The 20,046-nt window shown below is 36.8% G+C and overlaps 1 long non-coding RNA gene across 1 annotated transcript; it reads right to left on the minus strand.

The window, feature by feature from the left end:
• Positions 1-747: 747 nt before the first annotated feature.
• Positions 748-15,954, minus strand: LOC133277390 (uncharacterized). Its single transcript, XR_009746184.1, has 3 exons — positions 15,551-15,954; positions 7,606-7,725; positions 748-1,918 (listed from the first exon to the last, which is right to left on the minus strand). It is a non-coding gene; the product is annotated as an uncharacterized LOC133277390 (long non-coding RNA).
• Positions 15,955-20,046: the final 4,092 nt, after the last annotated feature.

A 20,046-nucleotide genomic window follows, 5' to 3' on the forward strand; every position in this document is an offset into this window, starting at 1 on the left:
AAAGTCTTTTATACAAGTCTTGAAGAGTGGTGTAACTGTCTTGTGCTGGAATACAGCTTTATGACATGCTGTAAAATACTCCATAACTTATGTGATAGAGTGGAAAAATAAATTTTCTTCAGCATCACCTTTGTGTTGCCACAATGTACCTTTCTGTATGTTATCTGACTTCTTATGCCTCACATTCAGCAAGGGACTACTTTTATACAGCTCTACTGATACTTCCAACATGGTCGGAGCAACAAGTTGCAAGTAGTAAACTAATGTTATAAAGGCTAAGCTTAGAAAACACCAGGGAAGCTAGATATCCTGCAAAAAAGAATTTATGTTTGTCTAAAAGTAACCTGCTTGAAGAAAATTGTCTATCTGAAAAAAAAAAAAAAGTGTGGTTTTAGGGACATGCATACAAGCTTTTGCCTATAGGTTTGATTTGGAGACTTAAATTTTAAAATAAAGTTCAAAGCAGTAGAAACAAAGGCTTGCACAGGCAGCAGTTACACAATGGATTCAGATAGTCCAAATCTTGTTTTTCAGTGAAACACTGAATTTTTCAACTCATCCTTAATGGGACTGAATACTGTGGAAACATGTTAGGGAGAAATAGTGAGTTACTCTGCCTTTTGTACCAGACCATGTCTGGTTTTTATATATGTATTGACCAATGCAAAGATTGGAACCAGGGCATGAGTACCAGAACCACCAATCTGTTAATTCATTTATTTTTATTTTAACAAATAAAAAGGCCAGATGAGTATTTTGGATCACCATAGCTAACAATACATTTTGTAGTCCTTTGTCTCTTCAGAAGAGAGACAATTAAAAAGAGAATGTGAATCATGTGAATGTGAGGATGGCACATCAGAATATTTTATAAAGTAAGCTATAAAAATGCTGTCCCTCTGGTCTAAACATCTATTTGTCTTAAGGTTGGTCATAAGCACACGCTTGATATATAACCTGTAAAGGTCTTTGTTACAGGAAAACATTTCTGTTCTCCACTCTTCAAAGCAATCTGTTAAGGCCTATCTTTTTAGCCTACCCAAGCACTGCAAGGGGTTATAAGGATGTATGAATTGTACTTCACAGCAGCAGGACCGAGCTTTTAAAGGCAATGGGGTTTGACAAGCTGCAAAGGTGGCCTTAACAGTAGCTGTGCAAAGCGTTACCGTGTGCTAGATTATTTAGAATTTACTATTTTGAAGAGGTTCCAGGTATATGTGTTCTGCTTCAGAGTGGAGCTGCAAGCTGTGTCTAAGTTCAGTGACATTAGCTATTGCTCGTGAGCTAAAAAGGATTCAGAGCTAGGAAATGGCAGTCTTAAGGTGTAGTATGTTGTCAAGGCCATCCAAAGTTTGAACTTGTTCAGTGTCACTTTGGTGTGCTGTGGAGTTGAAAGGCAGAACAGCATCTGCTGTTACATGAAGGAGCTTTAGTTTGCCAGTAAATCTTAAACGAATACCAATTTTAGTCCTTTGAGCAGCAGAATCCTTTTGAACTTCTGTTGGATACAGGGATCGCAGGGATCAATCAGACTACTGCAGGCAGGATGTGTTCATTCAGTAGCAGCAGCTTTGGCACGAAAAGAGGATTGTTAGAGCCTATTTTCCCTTTAGCAGCAGGAGTAAGTACTGTAAAGAAACAGGACTCAGTAAGATTGCATGATGCATAAACAGTGTGTAATCCTCTGAATGTGCAGGGAATTATACACGAATGAGGAACAAGAACAAAAATCCACTTGTCACTGTTGCACATGCCTGGTGTTGAATATCCAAGTTTGAATTGTCTGTCAGGGATGCCTTTGTCTGCAGAAGGGAACACTAATACCATATAGCACTTTCTAGTTCCTCCTTTGGGATTTCATCAGAGAAGTCCAGAAGGCAAATGGAGCTGTATTCAGTGGTTTCAGCTCCACAGGTTTCTATTTTGTAAATCGGATAAAATGCATTCCTTTTAACATTAACAGAATTGTCTCAGGGAAAAAGTATTTATTGAATAGGTTTCTATAAATAATCATGGGATAACACCATTGGCTAGAAGGGCAAGAGAATGGAAACAAAAATCTGATAGGCACTTTCCTGGAAGCTACAGTACCAAATACCAAATGGCATGCAATCAGAAAATGGTAAGCAATCAGATCTATTGCAGAGACCTGATTATAACGATATTCTCTTTTTGCCCTCCTTCCATAGGAATGATGGTATATTCACAAAGAAAACAAACAGGTTTTGTAAAATATCAAGGGTCATATGCATTATTTTTTTCTAGATTTTTTTTTTGTTGCTGTTCTTATTTTCATGGAGGTGCTTTTGGCAAAATAATCAAAGGCTATAATAAAGGGATTAAAAGATGTCTGCATACTAGCATGTATGCATATACATGCATGCATACATCCTATCTTGGGTTGCAAATTTCCATTAATTATTTTGAGGAAATAAATTAAACATAGAAACAGAAACTGAAAGATCAGTAGCAGAAGGGTTTTGACAAACATAATACCTGCAGCTGCATTTCTGTTCCTATGAGAGATTTGATTTGACATCCGCTCATGTTAGCATTTGGAAGAGAATAAGGCTTGGCATATTTTACTATGTATTTTCCTCCTACCGAGGACAGAAGATGCAGGCACCCTGCTATACCTTTTAAGTTGTTCCCTTATTGCACAAATCAAAAAAAATATTTAAACATACTTCAGAGGTTAATTTATAACAATTAGTTTCTCACTTTAAAGATGTAGCTGTTTCCTATTTACCAAAAAGTGCCCAGGAAAGTGCATCATATCTCTGTGCCTTTTCTTTCTCAGGAAATCAGAGACGAAACCACCTCAGACTACCTCAGCTACATGTTAAAACATAAACTTCAACACGCAGGAATTGTTGAAAATCGAAGTTTTATTCCAGTTATTATCCCTAAACTTATAAGATGCTGATGGCCTCAACTGTGAAGGCTGCTTAGGTTATACAGACATATTAAGTGGATGTCAATGACATTGTCTAGCAGCAAGCAGCAGAGCTAGTCTCAGCAGCTGAGGCTGGACAAACTCAATCAGAAAATAGGGTGTGCTTTTCTAACAGCGAGGGGCAGGTTTTTGTCAGCCATGCAGAGCTATGCAGAGGTCCCCATCACTGAGCTCCAAACCAAGCCTGCTTATCTCTTGAAATAATGCTTTCTAGCTCAGCAAGAGATTTTAGGGCTTAGTACACGATTGATGTAGGGATTCCTGTGGTCTTTGTTACAGGTCAGATGAGCTTATATAACTGTCATGTCTTGTCCTTCGCCCCATGAATCTTTTTATCAGCTAAACACAGGGGTTAGTATATACCTCCTACAAAGATTTCCTCACATTCTCCTTTCTGCAATTCAAAGTTGTACTCCAGTGTATCAGTATTTGGTCATGTGAAACAAGAATGTATGTCACCTGGCTTTTAAGCAGCAACAAATGCAGCACGTGAGAAGATGGCATGCTTTCCATTTGTAGTTAAACTTAGCTGTGGAAAGTTGTGTCAAACCTCGGGCAATGTAAAACAAGCTACTGTATTACAGTGGCTAAGTAGTCTGAACCACTTTATCAGGGCAGCCACAGTTCATCGGTACTCACCTGGATGAGTGAGTCCAGATTTGCTGCAGACCTATTCTGCCTACAGAATTCTTAGACAAAAAAATCCCACTCTGAGTGCAGGAACCAATTCATGTGTTTTGGGGAAAGAAGAGCATAATGTTTTGTAATATATTCTGAGTTCTTTCCTACAAAAGAGTATACTGAGTTTGAATTATGTAATACGCTATTATTTTTATTAGATAAAAAATACACTTTATCCAGTGCAACAATGACACTATAAAGAACAATAAGCTGCATATAAAAAAAATTGAGGAATCTGATTTTAAAGCTGCTGGAAAATTCCCATGTTGACTTCAAGGAACTTTGGATCTGCATAGTTTGATTTTTTAGCTTTTAGTGTAATTTGAGCAGTCGAAGAATGCCAGCATGGAATATATGAGGGAAGAATGCAAAAAATTTCAGAGAGTTCACCACTGCAATCACCTGAGATAATGACTAGGGGAATGTAACAGACCAAGCAAGGAATAGCCAAACGCTCATGGAAACGTGCAGAATAATTTGCAAAGGTCTGGGTGCCTCCACAAATGAGAAGAAAGAGGCAACAGTAGTTGACTACATGGCAGGCATTTAACATGCAGAGTCATGGAGCTAAGCATTTCTGTGATGAGCTCAGCTGTCACTAGTGATGGAAAACTCTCTGTTTGAGTAGACAGGGGAAAATTTTAAGAGGTGTAACAGTCCTGTTACCACTAAGTACTCAAGCTTACACATGCTCAGGCTTGAAGACTCAGAATTTATTTTTCTACTATCGTGGTTTAAACCCTGTTGGCAAATCAGCCATGGAGTCTGCTTCCCCCCCCCCCCCCCCCTTTTTCCCTCCCCCCAACCACCCACCTACTCCTGGAGGGATAGGGAGGAGAATCGAAAGAATGTAACTCCCACGGGTTGAGATAAGAACAGTCTGGTAACGAAGGTATAACACAAATCACTACTGCTGCCACCAATGATAATAATGATAAAGGAAATAACAAGGGAAGAGAATACAATACCACCCACCAAAATGAGCCCGACTGAGCAGTGAGTGCCCTTCCGGGTAACTCTCAGTTACATCCTGGGCATGATGTGCTGTGGTATGGAATACCTCTTTGGTCAGTTTGGGTCAGGTGTCCTGTCTCTGCTTCCTCCCAGCTTCCCCTCCTCCCTGGCAGAGCATGAGACTCACAAAGTCCTTGGTCAGAGTAAACATCAGTGTTATCAGCGCTGTTCCCAGGCAGAAAGTCAAAAACACAGAGCTGCACCAGTTACTAAGAAGGAGAAAAAAAATGACTGCTACTGCTGAACCCCGGACATCTACGAAGATTTAATCTGTTTTCACTGAGACCAGGCATTTATCATTAATATTGTTTGACCTAGGAGATTATCTGCACTCTTAAATTTCCCTCTCTGGTTGGACACTAGTTTTGCCACTTTTATTTCATTCAGAATCACCAGTAACTTGTTTTCCAGCTCTTAATGTGACAGGTAACAAGGACAATGGAAAGCACTCAGTGACAGATGCAACCTTGTTGCATCTGGAGGTGCAAACATGTTTTCAGTTTAGCATGCTAAAGGGCATCAGTTCACAGCCTTAGGTGGTTTGGAGCATATGTTGCTGCTGAAAATAAGAAATAAAGTGTATTTTGAAGACAGTTGTCCAGGCATGTGTGTGTGGAGCATTTAACTCTCTGAACACTGGGAAGAAATGTCTAGACTGAGTCAAACTAATGAAATGCCTCTGATGGTAAAAATAAGCCTGCTAGAAGTCCTCTTGTGAGCAAAATGCATTAGTGCTCTTGTACACTGCTACAGCACTTAATGTTTTCTGTTACAGTTTCCTTAGAAGAAAATTGCCCTTGATATCACAATGATATTTCAACATTTTTTTTATACCCAGACCGCTATTATTAAGCATTTTTTTCTTTATTAATAGTTGATGCCTCTGTTTAAGGCTTCAATTCGAAAATATCTTTCAAATCTACTTTATTAGATTTTGAGTAAATGTTCCCCAAATCTCCTTAGCATTTTGTTAAATATGAATGTCATATATCTTTTGATAAAACCTACAGAGTTAACTGCCTAATAAAATACTACATGACTAAAATGATTATTAATATTTTAGCATTATGCTGAAGTATGAGTGTTCTCCCAGCAAAGGTATGAATCACTGGTTTTTCATTTCTTTAATTCTTTATTAATTGGTACTTGAGGCAATAAACCATAGCATATAACTTTGGCTTCAGATAAGGTTTAATGAGTGCCTGACCTTTGCTTGGATAATTCTGTCAGTGAACCGATTCAAGATAACCCTTTGAAGCTTGAATTCCTGTATTGAATGCTACTTGCTTTTCACTGTCCTTGATTTAAATGGACAGGACTGAAAGTTGGCTTTTTATTTGGAAAAAAAAAAAAAGGCCTCCATAAGAAAGCTTTCTTTTAAATGACTAATTTAATGGAAATTTAATTTTGTGTGTCTCTCTTTAATTATTCTGCAATATAACAGAAGTCTGATTATAGCTGGAACTAAGGACCACCTATCCTGAGTTATATAGCCTACTAAGCTGTAATAATCAGAATGATGGCCCTTCCACCTAAATGTACATCATGCATATGGATTTGCAGTAAAAATCCAGCAGAGTAAGTCCTAATTCTTTTAGTGTCCCACAGAGTACACCTGGAGAAATCAGAAAGTTACTGCATAAATGAAATCGTATATTAAGTGGGGGACCTGATACCTTTCAGGTAATTCTTAAAAAAATGCAGATAGTCAGTCTCAAAACTTGTCAGAAGTCTCTTGAGAACAGGCTCCCCCAAGGGGATCTCCAGTACTTTCTAGTTCTGGCTGGATTTGAAATAGCATGAGAGCAGTCACTCATGCTTTAAATTGGGATTTATGTTTTCTATTGCTCTCTGAATCCCAATGTGCAGTTAGGCATGAGGAAATGTGAAAATGACCCACCTTATTCTGACTCTAAAAATATTTAATGATTTTAGACATGGCTGAAAGATGTAGACAGTGTGTTCTGTACCTTAAGATATATTTTTTCTGGGGGAGTTTCTGACTACCATACCTAGTGGTAGTATCAAAGTATCAAAATATTTGTTGCTGGAAAAAAAGTAGAACCTGATTTCATAAAAAAAAAAAAAAAAAAAAAAGCAGCCCATATAAAAAGCACACAAATCCGTTAGATCTGTTAGAAATAGCCCTCTTATTTGACACTAAACATACATGAGGAAGCCTAGATCAAATTCTTTCTCTGATCTTTGGCAAGTATTTAGGTTAAGGCCAGACACATCTTACAAGAGTACCTTACACAGTGACTAGCATGACCAGTGTGTACAGTATATTCTCCATTGAAAAACTGTTTCTGTGAATATAAAATAAGTAATATTTACTGGAGCAGGGTTTGGAACTTGAATCTGATGCTTTTGAGGCATTTTAACCCTCAACAACAAATAGCTAATGATTGAGTGCAAAATATAACAGCTTCACTTCAAAATGCCTTTGTTTTAGCAGTATTTTAAATATATTCAAGGGTTCAACTCCAGTTTTTAATCAGAAAACCTGAAACTAACTGTCAGGGATATACAGACAGGGGAGACTTTATCCCTGTTCTTTTATGAAGGGAGATAATAAACACATTTTAAAAAATAGAACCACGTATGTATAGTATCAGATCAGATCAGTAAATCTAGCTTGAAAATTATATTATTGTCAGATTCCAAACAACTTTTGGGTTTTGTTTTGGTTTTGTTTTTTTTTTTTGTTTGTTTGTTTTGCTTTTTAAAAGTTCTATACTTGGTACCATTTGTTGCAAATAATTCACATCCTTGGGCATTCACAAGTAGTTTAATGAATTACAATTGCATTCTTCAATAAAATACTGAAAAGAAAATAGCTAGTCCTAGTTACATGCTTAAATAAACATGTGTTTCAATGCTTTGATAGTTTTGCCCTAGGAGTTGATCTCATCATTTGCACATGTTGATTCAAAAAATTTGAGAATTTTTACCTGCAAAATCTGCCAGCTTCCCAGTGGAATCACACTCAGTTCTGTATGGAGATTTAGACTCATTCTTCACACTGAACGTGCCATTTGCAAAGGCAAGATATCAGGGCTAACAGAAACAACCTAGAAAGGAGAAATATATCTAGCTGCTTACAGCTAACAGCATAAAACTATGGAAACAAGCTGCCTCACTATGGTTAAGAGACTCCACTCCAGTAAACAGAATTAATTAAGTTCATTTCCACGCAGGACTGCCCTTGGTCCACAGAGAGTCAAAGGGCAGTTGAAGAGTATAATTACTTGTGTTAAAGAGAAAATGGCAATGGGAGTTAGCCCAGCCTCACAATGTGATTTAAGAGAACAGCATGCCTTCATTGTATTTTTAGATTGATGTGGGTGAATTACAATGCAGGGGGAAAAAAGCTCTATGTGAAACAGTACTTACCAGATATAAATGGAAACACTCATTCAAATTCTTCATTCAAAGTACTGAAGAAGGAGAAAAAGAAAGAAAAAAAAAGGTAGCCGCTCCTATAATATGTCCAGCAGAAGGAAAGAATGGCATTAATTACAGTTTGCTTGAGATTGACATGAGAATAAAAAACAACTGCCGAATAAGGACTACTAATTTTCAACCTTATTAGAAAATATTAGATGTTGTGTCCACTCATTCCTTTTGATCCAGTATGCGCTAAAAATTTTTCCATTTCCACCTACTCTGCCCTGCACCATTCACCAAAGTGTCACAAGCATTTTAAGAGCCTAACTTGGACTATAGACACTGTACCTCTCCAGGCCTTTTCCAAAGCTTGCATAAGATCATATATTTTTTTGTTGATACCTTCCAGGTGATTGGCAAGTTTTTGTGGCACCTATTTTTTCCCAACTTACAATGGTATTTGGAATAATTTAGTACAATTTTGGATTGCATTTTTACCTTAACCGAGTGATATAAATGTAGTGAGAGTCAGCTCTGAAAATTTTCCAATATGGGGACAATAAAAGAGAGGCATATTATTTTCTCATGGACACTGGGGTTTCTCTGCTACTTTCACTTTTTTTATAGTATATCTGAATATTTTTAATGGAATAATATCCAATTGCAATTTAAGCCTCCTCAAAGGATACTGGTCAGCTTGAAAATACAGGCAAAGATGCTGAAGGAATCATGTGGTTTTTTAGTAGTGTTAGCACTGTCTCTGCTTCTGTTAACATCAGCAAGTTGTCCCATAGAAACAGGCATTTTAACAGCTGTCCCAAACATTTATCTGGATCTCTGTTAGCTTGTTACTCTTGTTTCTTTTGTTTATGACCTACAAAGACACTTTCACTTCAAATGAAAATTAAAAAATAACTTGAAATATCAGCTGTATCAATGTGTGGGCTCTTGTATCCTGCTGCTGTGGTAGAGGGATAGCTAACATGAGTAAGAATTATGGTTATATCCTGTTGATGTAGTGTAAATACAGTGTTGTGAAAGAACTGAAATTCACTTGTTTAGTTCAAGATTAGGTAGTTAAAGGCTGAATTAGTGTTGTCTCCAGCCTATTGTGTTACCACTCTAATGCTCTACGGCATTTGAGGGTAGAGCTGTGTCCTAACTCAAAATTCAAATTCAGGACCTTTTCTTTCAGAATAAGTCTCACCTAAATTACTTCCTCTATTACTTTTATAAAATACTATGTAATTACATCAAGAACTCCCTGAAGTACCTTCTTTCTTTCCCTGCTCTTCCATGAGAATTTTTAGATTCAATGACGGTGTTGCTCAATGAAAATATGCTGGCAAAGCTAATTGATAGTATAAAATAAGAAATCAGCTAAAAGACCAAGGCCAGCAGGATTATACGCAAAACTGAATTCCAGTTCATTGAGCCACAGATGTTAAAAGTAAAAAATACAAAAAAAAAAAAAAAAAAAAAAGGTCAAGATGTAATTTCAAGACTAAGTAAAAAAAAATAAAAGTCAGTATTGCTTTGAGTAGAAGTTGCTGTGCTAGCTGACTTGGACTGAACTTCTTGTGCTATTTCAGTTGTAAATGGTTCAACATGAAAGCTAAAACTGTGGAAGCAATGTTAATTGCTGAATCAGCTGTGTAGTGAAAAATCAGAGAGCTCAGAGCAGCCTTCAAGAAACTCACAGTGGTTTCAAAAAATATTGAAACAAGGAGATAGAGAAATAAATGAAACATGAAACTTGCACTTCAAAATGCACAGATGCATAAGAAAAAGGGTAGCAACAACATAATGATATGTAATTATATGACAATATTCATAGACTAGAGCAGTATAAGACAAAATTGATGAGACAACTTACATACATAAAATACAGCTATTCTGTTTATTTGGACTAGGTCCTCTGTAGAGAGAAGGGAAGGAAGGAATTTGAAAGGATTTGTATGATTGGAAAAGACAGGTTTGTTTGTCCAATTGCTCATACAGTACTAGATAAAGGTAAAGTGCTTGTGTGATTTAGTGTATCTGGATAGCAGATGCTAAGAAATATAATTAGAACTTCCCATGTGTAGGAAAGACTTACAGGCTTCAATGACAGCATTGCAGTTTAATAGGCTTCTGCATCTGATCTTGTTTCATCTGGAGTGGCAACGGGCAGTTCAACAATACTGGAAATAAGCAGAGGAAAACTTCCTGCACTTCAGACCAGGTTTTAGTTCTTTGCAGTAAACCTAGTTATATTTATTATAACAGCAGTGAAGGAGAAACTGCTATATACTGCTGGATTTGTCATACCTACCAGATTTGTCATTTAAGAACACAGCTAACAATGGTGCCTGATAATATCAGCAGAGAAAGATCTGGAGGAATCTCCAGACAAATAAAATATATTTTATGGGCCAGATAATCCTCTACAGGAGCCTGTCTATTTTCATTGTCTGTCCAGAGAAGCCATGGATAGCTGGAGTTCTGATTTTGATGGCTCAAGACAGATGACATTAGTCTCACTCATACTGAATAAATGTAGACATTTCTACAGTGCAGGAAAGCTACAAATTAAAGAAAAAAAACTCTCAATTTAGAAATGCTAGGAAACCCATAGCATGCATTTTCTTAGTGTGATATTTTATATACTGTTCAACCACTCTGTTTCAGTTCCTCAGTTTAGCACATGTTCTGGCAGCATCTGCCCATGTGACAAGTCCTGTTGCTCTGACTTGCTGCTGGGAAAATCCATTATTCAAACCCTGGTTGGAAGAAGTTGGGTTGAGCCCTTGCTAGCATCAAGAAAAGATATACCTGTCCCTAGCAGGAACAGGCTTTCAGCATGGTTATGTGAACTATGATTTTCTCATGTGTCTTCACTGTCCTTTTAATATCAGTGAGAGTGATGACTTCCACCACCATGACGACCTTCTTAGGAGGGTTCACATTGCCCACCTGACATGCTTAGGGAGCTACTTTCCCAGGGCTCTGCATACAGCAAATGGAAAAAACTTTCAGAAATATATTCAGAGCAGATGCAGCTTAAAGGCTCAAGTTTCCTCCTAGAGGCTATAGAGAAATCACACAGAGAGAGTAGCTTTCTAGTTTAGGCCCAAAAGTATTCATTTTCAAGTAGCAGAGACAACACGGTCATATTCTAACCTGGTACCTAAACTATGTGAATTCTCCCATAGAATTATTGTAATTTATTTGATATTTTGAAGTCTCTAGAAATGTCAACAGGCAGCTAAACATCAGCAATCCAACTAATTTGAATTTAATAAGTTTCAAAGCCAAAAAAACAACAGAAATTCATTTCCAGTAGTCAGAAACATCATGCATTTCAGTCCACTAAGGTGAGTCCTCTGTTGCCATCTTAGTACATTGTATAACCAGGTAAATATTAAGAGCATAGCTCCAGGAGTGAGAAATATTGGCATATACAGATGGATACCAAAAGTGGATAAACTGTATCTTGCAGTTTAGTTTCATCTGGAAGGAATATAGTTCCCATGGAATCAGGTAAGGTATTTGGAATCCTTCAAAAGCTCATATTAGGTTCAAATGCCAAAGGTTCAGGGTTAAAAAGCATCTCCTGCCTGTCAGGCCTCCAGACAACCTGCTTTTATTAGCCCCAGTTTTCTCTCTCAATGTTTTTGTATCTGACGTGACATTCATTATGTCCCACAGAGGTAGGGTATTAATATGATTTGCTGTTCTCCACAAGATGCAGCACATTTAATCCACGTGACAGCCATTTTGTAGAATGAGCAGATGTATTTATTAATCACTTGCTATGAGTTTCTAAGTTTTATTACCTCCACTTTGGGATCAATATTCTTAATTGTTCCTTGCTGTGGCTGCTGCATGAGGTAATATGTTAGCAACTTCAGATTAGAAAAGAAATACTGATGTAACATCTAAGATTTCTTAAATTATGAATGAACTTATTTTTTAGGGTTGGAATCCTGGAGAGAAATAGACACAGAAAGAAAGGGTTTATGTTCATCTTTTCAGTTTGTTTATCTAGCTATGTCAAGATGAGTTTTGCTATAGATTTCTAGTTTCTCCTTTGATAGTAGCAGTATCACCTATTTCCATCTGAGAGTTTCTTCAGGATCAAGTCTCTTGTGGGAAATGGCACAGTATTTCTGTATTATCACTATCTGAACAAGATGTCTTTTCAACCTGTTTCCTAATCTTAAAGATACCAGGAACCGCAGATCCATTTTACATTTCAAATCCCCTAAACACTTACATCAAGTATATGAAGTTCAGAACTGAAACTTTACAGCTAGCGATAAGAGACATTTTGTCTAGAAGGTGTGTCAGCTCAATGCAAGTTTTCACATACCTGATTTGTCTCTGTCTCAAAAAATGTTTCAGATTCATCTTCCTGGAGGCTGATGAGCTATTCACTGTTATTTCCACCAGGATTTCAGACTATATCCTGAAATGTCTGTTGAAAAAAAAAAATCCCTGGTGATTACAACTCATTTTTTGAAATTGGGTCATTCTGTCTTCCCATGCCTTGGGATAACCAATTAAAGGAAAGAAAGCTAAAGAACAGAATAAATGCCCAAAACTCTGAGATCTTCAGCCTGTCATCAGTCTTCAAGAGCATCAATTTAAGTTTTCATGGTAAAAACTTAGTGTCTTGGGACCCTTCATAATAGACTTGACACAGTTTATAAAATCAACAGCTCTAGCTGCTTACTGTATATTTAAGGATATAGTGATTGTCACCAGAAGACCCTACAACAGCTGTAGAAAAATACATTATAATGGAAAAAGGTCACATATTTACCACAAAATTATGGCAGAATGTAACTGAATTTCATAATTTAGTCCTATATGTCCTAAAGAATTATGATGGAAATATGTCTGAATCTGATGAAAATATTTTCAAAGAAGGGTGTTCTTTTGTTGAAGTTCATACAAAGATCGGAAATTGCTTTTCAAAACATCATTTTAGTAAAAAATGATAAATGTTATTTTGCACACAATCTACCAATGTACTGTTTTAACCATTTCCTCGCCAACATACTAGTTTAGCATTTCAAGATGATGGCAACCTACCTTGGATTTAATATTACATTATTTTTGTTGTTACAGTACAGTAATATAAAAGGGAATATGTGAATTGCAATGTTTTCATTTGATGAAATGGAAAGTTTGTATGAACAACTATAGCATTCAAGCAAGGGTGGTAAAAGAACTAGTTTGAAAGAGGTTGTATCTTAATTATCTTGAAAATTGTATATATTAATTTCCACTACATCTCAGAAAAGCAGAACTTCAGAAGACTGAGAGAGGTTTGAGATGGTGCCAGTGTACAAAGGAATGAACTGGATCATTTGGATAAACACAGCAGTTGGTCTGACGTGAGTTGTGGTCAAAATAATGGACAAGGTGGCATGGGATTCAGTTTTTAAAGGACTAAGGGATAGATATATATTAATGTAAGTCAACATGATATCTAGTACTCATATTTAGAAGCTAAAATGCGGATGGACGCATGTATTGTAGGGAAGTATTAGGAAGAAGCATGAATGCTGGAAGTAATTGTGTATATTATATAATTGTGTATAATTGTACATGCAAAAAATATGTGTACCTGCATTGTCAAACTGGCCTTTACTGGGCCAGTAATTTGCAAGTGCAATTAACTTCAGGCTCAGTTTAGCTAATTTAAACATCTAAGTAGCAATTGTGTATTTGTGTCAGATCCCTTGACATCTAAATGCCTTAAATTGGGGTGCAAATAATTGTAGAAGAAAAACATGTGCCTGTGAGTTACAAAAATCAAAGCTGTAGAGAATCAATACCCTCCAACAGACCATAATATACGTCTCTTATCTTTAGATAATGATGGCAAAACTTTCCTCACAAATGTTTTGCTGTATCTATATACATTTTCCGATATCTTGCGCTGTTGATCTGAAAGAAATTCTCTTGCTCCCTCTGAAAGGTAAGCTATCTTTCAACCATAGCTTACCTTATGCATCAACAAAATGCAAGCATTTTTGTCTGTATCAGTTTGCCAACATTTGAAGCTATTTAACTGGGCTGCATATATAACTGGCTAGGTACAGAAAATACTAACCACAATCAGTAGCTTAATTCCTTATTCTAAATTGTTCTTAGGTAATAGTAATAAGAAAGGCAGACAAACACCCCCCCCTCCCCCCCCCCCCCCCCAAACCCAACAAAACGAAACCAGAGACAGAAACCCCAGAGAGGATCTCTGAGTTTTTGCCACTAACCCATAACCTCAAATTCTGTTTGCGTAATATTCTTAGGATCATGTTTGTTGGTTATTTGATATATTTGATAGAGGACCCATGTGACAGAAGAATGAGGTTTAGAAAAATAATTCTCTCTGGAGTTTTATACTTAAAATACTTAATGATCTGCATTTGCCATACAGGACATTATTTAATCCTTTTTCCCTCTTTTTCAACTCCTTGAGAATTCTCACAGCAAACACTGACCAAAGAGTACCTCAGCTTAGTTATCTGAGTAACTCATAGAACATGAGAATGATGATTTATATGGTTTTTGAATGAGTTTTGTTACAGTAGAATATATTAAAGGTGTAATTGTATTTATTGTATTCATATTTAGGTAGGGTGGGAATAACATATTTGTCAAGATTTATGTGAATGACCTTTCAGGGATGTGATTCATTTCTCCACCGCCCCCCTGAAATTAATAGAAAATTATACAGTTGTTATAGGAAACATGAATTTGATGAATTAAGAAATACCTAACAAAAAGAAACATCTAGAAACATCTATGGTAGTGCCTATATATAAAGGAAATGTCCTGCCCCCTTCTTGTCCCCCTTTCCTTTATTCCTTTTACCAGTAGTTTCCATGACTCTTTTTCCTTGTCCATATGTTTAATTTTATAATGTCTTTTGTGGCTGCAATTTTGAGCAATAAGGACATTTTTTCAGTAGTTTTTGTTTAATTGTTTTTTGGGGGTTTGCGTATTTGGGGTTTGGCATTTTTTAATGGCATTTAAAAGGCATTTAGAAAGAAGTGACCAGGAGGTGCAAAAAAATCCTCTCCTTAGTTCTGGTAACTTGCTTCTGTGTAAGTCATTAAGAATATTCCTTTTCAAAATTTTTTGCAGGCTAAGTTCACATAGGTTAAACCAAATCAGGATAAAAGTGGTTTGATTTGTTAAGAACATGTAATTAAGCAGGAAGTAGTGAACTATACATTCAGGATCAATACCAGCAATTCAACAGATAAATCACAACACTAGACACTTACTAAATGTTAGCATATGCCTGAACATTCCTGAACAGCTTTCTATGGCTCATCCTAGAAAATTGTAATTGCATCCATCTTACCCGACCTCCTTGGGTTAAATGCACCTCACCCCAGAAGAAATGTGAATCACAAGCACCACCCTTCCAAGCCGCACACCCCTCCTGTGGGAAGTGTTAAGTGCAACTATGCTGCTCCCCTCAACTGCTAACCCAAAGTAAATTCATACTTGCACATCCATGCAGGTTCCTGTGCATTGCTTCACATACTGTCATCCACCCCACAGGTTGCTCATAGCCTCTAACAGGGAAGCTCCTCTGGCCAGTCTTGTGGGTGGTTGTGATATCCTGGAGCAATTGCTGGAAATGGCAAGCTTGGCATCAACTGCTACTTTTTCCACTGCAAAGTTTCTGTGCACTGCTATAAATACTTGTACTTCTTTTGTACTTCTTTCAAGCTGATTCTTCTGTTAAAAAAAACTCTTTTCAGTTCCAAGGTTTAAGCTGGCTGGTGGCCATCTTCCTCTTTAACTTGATAAGTTTTGCGCAAGCACCCTTTTTGACAGTTTTGGGTTGTTCCATCGAGATGTACAGTGCACGCTCAGGTTCCTGTCTCAGCGGCTGTGGCTGTCCAGGCTCTTGAAAGAAGGAAGAAAAAGAAACCTACTGGGAAAGTGTACAAAGAAGATCAGCAAAGATGGTGAAGGGTCTAGAGAGCAAGTCTTACGAGGAACAGCTGAGGGAACTGGGGTTGTTTAATCTGGAGTAAAAGGAGGTTGAGGAGACCTTATTACCCTCTACAACTACCTGAAAGGAGGTTTGTAGCAAGGTGGGTGTAAGTCTCCTTTCCCAAATAATAAGTGATAGGATGAGAGGAAACGTCCCCCAGTTGCACTAAGGGAGGTTTAGATTGGCTATTAGGAAAAATTTGTTCACAGAAATGGTTATAAAGTGGTATTGATTCTGACTGATTTGGAGTTAATCTTCCTTATAGCAGCCCTCATAGTCCTATGCTTTGTATTGTAGCTAGAAAGGTGTTGATAACATACCAGTGTTTCGGCTACCGCTGAGCAGTGCTTACACAGCATTAAGACTGTCTTTCCAAGATTCCCTTTTCACCAGTAGGCTGGAGGTGGGCAAGATCTTGGAAGAGACATAGTCAGGACAGCTGACAAAATCTGCCAACAGGATATTCCATAGCATGTGTCATCTGCTCAGCAATAAAAGCTAAGAGGAAGGAGAAGAAGGGGTGGCATTTGTTATTATGTTTGTCTTCCATAGCAACCACTACATGTACTGAAGCCCTGCTTCCTGGGAAACAGCTGGACATTGCCTGCTGATGGGAAGTAGAGAGTAAATCATTTGTTTGCTTTTGCTTTCATGCATAGCCTTTGTTTTTTTATTAAAATGCCTTTGTCTTGACCCACAAGAATTTTCCACCTTATTTTCTCCCTCCCTGTCCTACTGAGGAGAAGAGTGATAGAGTGGCTTGGTGGACCAGCCAAGGTAAATGTACCACAGAAGCATTGGAACAGGCTGCCCAGGGAATGGTTGCATCACTATTCCTGGTATTTAAAAGATGTATAAAAGAAGTGATGCTTAGGGACACGGTTTAATGGAGGATTTGGCAATGTTAGGTTTACAATTGGACTTGGTGACCTTAAAGGTCTTTTCCAACCTAAATGATTCTAAAATATATGAGAAATGCTTCCAACAAGTTCCAAGGTGATACTGCAGGACTTGCTGCTTTCCATATCCACTTACTGCTTTTCAGTGCCATTTCTCCAAACTTAAAATTTGAATCTACCTATTTTTTCCATTGACTGTTTTATGAGTGAGTTATTGTAATTATCCCTCACCAGAATCTCCAAATAAAGCTACCAAAATAAAAATGTTAGGATCTTAGTTTTGATCATTGGTCTTGGTTTCATAATTTGCTGACAGTCCAGCAAAACAAGGCATCTCTTGACTAAATTGATGTTACTGTGAAAACCAGCTAACCTAGCAAATTTTTTTCACAAAAAGATCACCCCTGTTACTGTTCCCTGGCTTTGAAATATTGAAAGATGTGTTACTATAGTCATGATTTGGTTATCACAGTAAGTAGGTGGGTTTGGTACTTAAAGGAAAAATGAATGAAGAATTAAATGCAAGGAAGACATTATAGGTCGTAATTAAAAGTGTAAGAGTACACTGTGTACCTGAACTCAGAATTAATTTTAACTGTGCACGTTCCCTTAGACCAGATGGAGGTAATGATCTTTGTCTCACTTTGTTGCAGGTGGAACTAAAGCTTTGTGGCAAAAACACTAGGTTGTGGATGACTTGGCTCAATGATTAAAGCAAAGATAGAGTCAAGTATGGGGAACAGAGATAGTGACTATGGTCAGGGAAAGCCAAAAGCAAGAATTAAAGTTACACCTGCTGCAGAATGAAGGATTTGAAAAATGACGGGGCTGAAGAATGAACAAAACTGATGGGCAGAAGAGAAGTATGGTCAGATGTTGTTCAAAACTTCTAAGGAAAATAAGGAGTTCATCTTGGAGAGCATCAAAATAAGGAAGAGGTTTTGTTCAATCCTAGATAGAAATGGTTTCATTTGGACTACTGAAATTGAAAATAAAATTCAAAGAAACACAAATTGTAAAGTAAATAGTATCCCATAGGAATGAAATATTTTTGGAACACTTGATGGATAAGCAAAATAAACGTTGGAGTAAGTATATAAACAACTGGTGGAGGTAATGTTATTCTTTTATCTAGAAAAAGCCCAAAGTTTAGTAAGGAATCTAAACTCAGTTCTTTTTCCCATTTGAAGGCATTTGAAACTACATAGCCAGAGTGCTGTATGGTACTATATATTCTGAGGGAACTGAAATGGCTTCTTGCTGATGAAGGTACTACCATTTTGTCTAAGTAAACATGAGAACACAGGAAGCTACACAAGCTCAGAAAACCACTGTTTTCCCATTTGATAGAAAGGCTTTGCTCACCTCAAACATTGTTCCAGTTTCCTGAACTATTTATGCATTGAATCAGAAGGAAACTGATTGTGAGTGGTAACTGACAAGTTTAGCACATGGGTCATGCCAATATGTGACCTAGAGAAAGGCTGCAAGCCAGAAAGATTGTTCTTTGGTGCTTGCTTGTTGCTAAATTGGCCATTAATGAGGGTGACAGGAGTGGCAAATGGTGACTTCATTTAGAACAGCTATTTATGTGATTTTTTAGAAACCAGATCATTACTTTTTTTTTAAAAAAAAAAATAATTTTAAATGAAAAATATTCTTTGAAATGGAAAACCTGGGATTTCTGGAACGGAACATGTCACGTAAAAATACTGGACTAGTTTATTTTTATGATTTTCAGTTATGACCTTGACTAGACATTTATTTTCAGGTTTTGTTTAGTTTTACTTGTTGTTGCTTTGTTTGTTTGTTTTTCTTTTCTCAAAAATCATAGAATCATAGAATGGTTTGGGTTGGAAAAGACCTTAAAGATCATCTAATTCCAATCCTCTGCCACAGGCAGGGGCACTTTCCACTAGACCAGATTGCTCAAGCCCCATCCAACCAGGTCTTATGAATCCATATGGATTCGTATGAAGCTTTCCCTACAGTGGCTGCAGTAGCAAAGGGAAGGATTTGTTTTCCTGCAACCATTGATGGAGAAGGATGGATGTAAAGACAAGGGTGTTTGCCCTGGGAAATTAAGTGTGTGGGAATGAGTGGGAATTGGAAGGGCGAAGGTAAGTTTTTGAACACATAGAGGAAGAGGTACATACCTCGTTTAAAGAGAATATTCTGTGTAGATAGAAAAAAGAATTAAAAAAAAGCAATAAGGTATTCAACAGACAGTTGATATTCAACAAGTGTATCAAATTAATTCCTCTCCATCAACAATATCTGGGCTAGCTGTTTTCAGGACACCTTTTTTATATTTACATTTAATATGGATAAAGATGGGGCTTTTTTTGGCTATAGGCACATTGATAAAGAAGCAATTCCATTCATTTACTTCAGTGATGTTAAGTATAATAGCATTTAATCTAATATGTGACATAAAATGCAGAAAAAATCACAAAGTATTCTAAGAATATGGAACTTAAGAGAGAAAAGAATACTTCATAGTTTCTCTTTATCTCAGTCTCTTATAGAAGTAACCCTGATTCTCTCACTAAATTCAAAAATTTGAGAATATTGTACAACAGGTTTTGTTCATGAGTATCTGTAAGAAGAAAATTTAAAAACAATATTTTATTAAAGATTTTTAATGATATTTTTAGATTTAGATTTTAGATATTTAGATATTATATAAATGATAGAAGATTAATTGTCTGTTGATTGTAAGCCCAGTAGCTGCAGCTTAAAGGATTTTGGAATGACCCTGGTATACATGCAGTAGCTGAAATTTGCACATGTAAATGAGCTGCATTCTTAATTTTTTAATTAGCTGTTGATTTAGAAGCTGCTGACTGAGATATTCCCTGATTCTGTCTACTCTGACATTTACTAACTCATTACACTAAGGAAGACACTGACACAAAATGACAAACAAGTTTCTTAAGGCCTAGATGAAATATAATTTTGGTTCTTAGGACAAATTTAACACATTAACTAATGCCTTGTTTATGACAACACCAAATGCAGTTTAAACTATTTAAAAAGATTTCTTTTTTAAAAAGGTTATTACCTCAATTTGTAATTTTTCTGTTCTCTCTTTATCA

The sequence above is a fragment of the Pezoporus flaviventris genome, unplaced genomic scaffold, assembly GCF_033815535.1.
Source record: "Pezoporus flaviventris isolate CSIRO_AGI_PZ_B2104156 unplaced genomic scaffold, CSIRO_AGI_Pfla_v1 ptg000055l, whole genome shotgun sequence".
NCBI classification, from domain to species: Eukaryota; Metazoa; Chordata; class Aves; order Psittaciformes; family Psittacidae; genus Pezoporus; species Pezoporus flaviventris.